Raw genomic sequence first — 3,207 nt, 5'->3', positions numbered from 1 at the left:
CACACACATACACATAAATACATATATAGAAATTCAAACTAAATGATAGGCTTTTAAAATCTTAGCGATATTAAGTTAGGATCTAAGACACAAAAATCCATCTCCAAAATATGAATGCAAATTAATTTTGTGTTTCTAAGATCTTATTGACATCAAATTTGGGTCTAAGACACAAAAATTCGTCTTTGAAATATGCATGCAAATGCTACAATCACGTGACAGAGCCCAAATATTTACTTTTCCTTTATTATCTATGTGATGCGCAAATAAGCACATTATATGGCATTCAACCCAAGGACTAAAAATCATAAAGTAAAACTAACCGTGCCCAAAATTATGGAATTGAATTAAGAACTTTTAGCACCAGAAACAAACCACATAACCATCAACGATATAAATAAAACTACATTTTCATCTACGGAGAAGACCTTGATGGTAAATAAAACTATAATTCCATTGACTTTTGGGCTAAGCATCAGCTGCATTGTTAATATTGTTGTCAGTATTAGAAAGATCCGAATGCCAAAAAAGTCATGATAATCTGAATTTTTATTCAGCACATATTAGGTATATTCAAAAAAATTTCAAAAAAATTTGACTAAAGAATGGATTTTGACTAATTAGGAATTTTCAAAATGTCTTTTCAACTTAATTTGATTAATGACTTGTGCATAAAAAAATTAAGGGCTACAATATTCAACATTAGTTACATTGAAGTCATCAAGAAAAAGTAAGCCATAGAGTCATAATTTTTAAGGAATCCACATAAAACCCAAAAGCTTTACTATTTTCTTTTCCTAGAGCAAGATAAAGGAATATAAGAACTAATCAATGAGGAGATTGAGCAAGCAATAATGGCAAAATAAAAAGAAGGGATGAATATAAAATTTTAACATTGCTTTACTAACCTTTTCCTCCTCAAGTGTTGTATCCAAACAAATCCAATCTTTCTTGAACTCCATCAGATCAAAGGTCAAATCCTTTCTTGTACAATTAAGATACTGAAAAACTTCTTCAGGTTGTAAATTTTCCAACATGAAGCAAATTCTAATTTAGCACCAAATAAATAAGATAAAGTAATGGAAATTTCTTTGCATTTCCATCCTATTCATGCTTCTTGATTCTAGGCAAATCAAAGTATTCATATGACACTGCTTGAATTAAACATGAAAGATCTAATTTCTTCCAATTAACTGTGCTTTCACAAAAAAAAAAATTAAAAAATTGGTTGTCCGTGGCAGAACAAAATATATTCTACTAAAGTATCAATTGAACCACTAAACTCCTTCATCTCACCATGAAGCTTTTTTTTGGGATAAGTAAACTATGAAAGCTAATAACATTTATTATTCAAATATTTGCAACTATGAATTTTCACAAAAAAAGAAGAAAAACTTAACAATAATGCTAGTGGTTAGACAATTCATTACATCTCACTCACTGGCTATGATAGTTCATTATTGTTTGATTTAAAGGTATGTGAGTGCTTGAGGTCAACTGCACATCCAATTTCTATTGAAAATATCAATTACATCTTACATGAAATTCACCTCATGGAATTCACTTGAACTAAAAGCAGCCAAAACACCAAAAATTCTACAAAATCCTGTTAAGTATCTACAAAGAACAAAAATAAGGAGCTAATTAATATTGATACCTTCACTTGCTAACCCAACAACTTTTGAGTGTAAATATGCTTATTAACATAAACAAAGCAATACTAAAAAGCAACAGAAACAAAGCCCCATAAGCACAATTAGAAATTTTCTGAAAACCCCTATTTATTGATGGCAAACCAAAGCCCAACCACGCAGCCAAAGAAACCCACAGCCACAAACTAACAAAATTCTATGAATAATTGAAGAGGAGAGAAAGAGCAATATATAGAAAATAATATTAAAGCAAATTAAGGAGTGAGGGGATTCTTACCTTGATTCGAGAGATCTGATGGTGAGAACTGAGAAACGATGGAGAGGCAGAGAGCTAGTACACCTCCTTCTTCTCCTAGTGGTATGGCTCATTAGCAATCACAACAGCATGGTCAGCTTAAGGCTGGCTTTGTAACATGCTGGAATGGTTGAAAAAGTGAACCAAGACAATGAGAAGCTAGATATTCCTATTGACCTGCCTTCCATGGATCTATGGTCAAATCCATGCATCCAATTTTCTATAAAAACTCATACTGGAATAGGCGTTAACAGTCCCAAAGGCACAAAATTATCGCAGGTATCAAACAATAGCCAGTATCACCTCCCAATATGGATTTGGGTGATTTATGGAGGGACACGTGCATAGAATTTGCTGTAAAAACTCTAACTGGTGCAATTCCAGTATTCTAGTGATAAACAGGTTTTTCAAAAAATATGATTGGGAGGTTTCCTGCTTTGAATTGTAGAACAAAAAGGATTTGTTGCTGGAGATCAGGAGTTACAACAGCACAAAATACATAATAAAAAAACCAAAGAGACCAATGAACTCCTTCAAGGCATCCCTTATTAGTTGTTTTAAAGGTAGATTAGCGACTACAAAGAGTAAAGATCATCTATAAGACAGAATATTGTTCAGATTTATGCATTTTGCAGCAAAAAAGTTGCATTGTTTTTCTTCAAATCCAGCCTAAAGACCCATAAAAAAAATAATAAAAAAATTAGAGAAAAGAAAAAGAGGAAATACCTTCAAATTAGTAGATATTTAGAATCTAAAACTTGATCACTTACCGTTGCTGGGAAGAGATTGTCTCAGATGGGAGTGGAGACAGAGGAGAAGGATATGCGGCTAGGGTTTTTAGTTTAGGAGAAGGATATGCGTATGAGTGTTTTAATATTGTGCTGGGTTCCCGCGTATGACAGCTAGGGTTTTTAGTTTAGGAGAAGGATATGCGTATGAGTGTTTTAATTTTTTTTTTTTTTTTTTAATATTGTGCTGGTTCCCGCGTATGATTGTTTTTAATTTTATTTTTTAAATATTGTGCTGACGTGAAAAATTGTGAGAGCTTCAAAAGCTTCAGTTTTATATATATATATATATATATATATATATATATATAGATTAATGTGCTTATATTGATGGGGAACAGGAATGGAAGAGTCACTAACAATGAGGAGTGCGTATTAAATAACCTACCAATGATCAAACCGCACTGCTGTAAGTGATTAATGTATCACTTTTTTTTCAATGATTACTTTTATACCTTATTTGACTCAATAA

The 3,207-nt window shown here is 32.0% G+C and overlaps 1 long non-coding RNA gene across 2 annotated transcripts; it reads right to left on the bottom strand.

The window, feature by feature from the left end:
• Window positions 1–325: 325 nt before the first annotated feature.
• LOC126723777 (uncharacterized) lies at window positions 326–2,862 on the bottom strand. Of its 2 annotated transcripts, XR_007654465.1 has the most exons (3): window positions 2,718–2,853; window positions 1,930–2,616; window positions 326–1,617 (listed from the first exon to the last, which is right to left on the bottom strand). It is a non-coding gene; the product is annotated as an uncharacterized LOC126723777 (long non-coding RNA). The 2 variants fall into 2 exon arrangements; XR_007654464.1 differs by having other exon boundaries at window positions 326–2,616; window positions 2,718–2,862.
• Between the last annotated feature and the right edge of the window lie 345 nt (window positions 2,863–3,207).

The sequence above is a fragment of the Quercus robur genome, chromosome 4 (genome assembly GCF_932294415.1).
Source record: "Quercus robur chromosome 4, dhQueRobu3.1, whole genome shotgun sequence".
NCBI classification, from domain to species: Eukaryota; Viridiplantae; Streptophyta; class Magnoliopsida; order Fagales; family Fagaceae; genus Quercus; species Quercus robur.
This window is presented reverse-complemented; position numbering and strand designations above follow the sequence as displayed.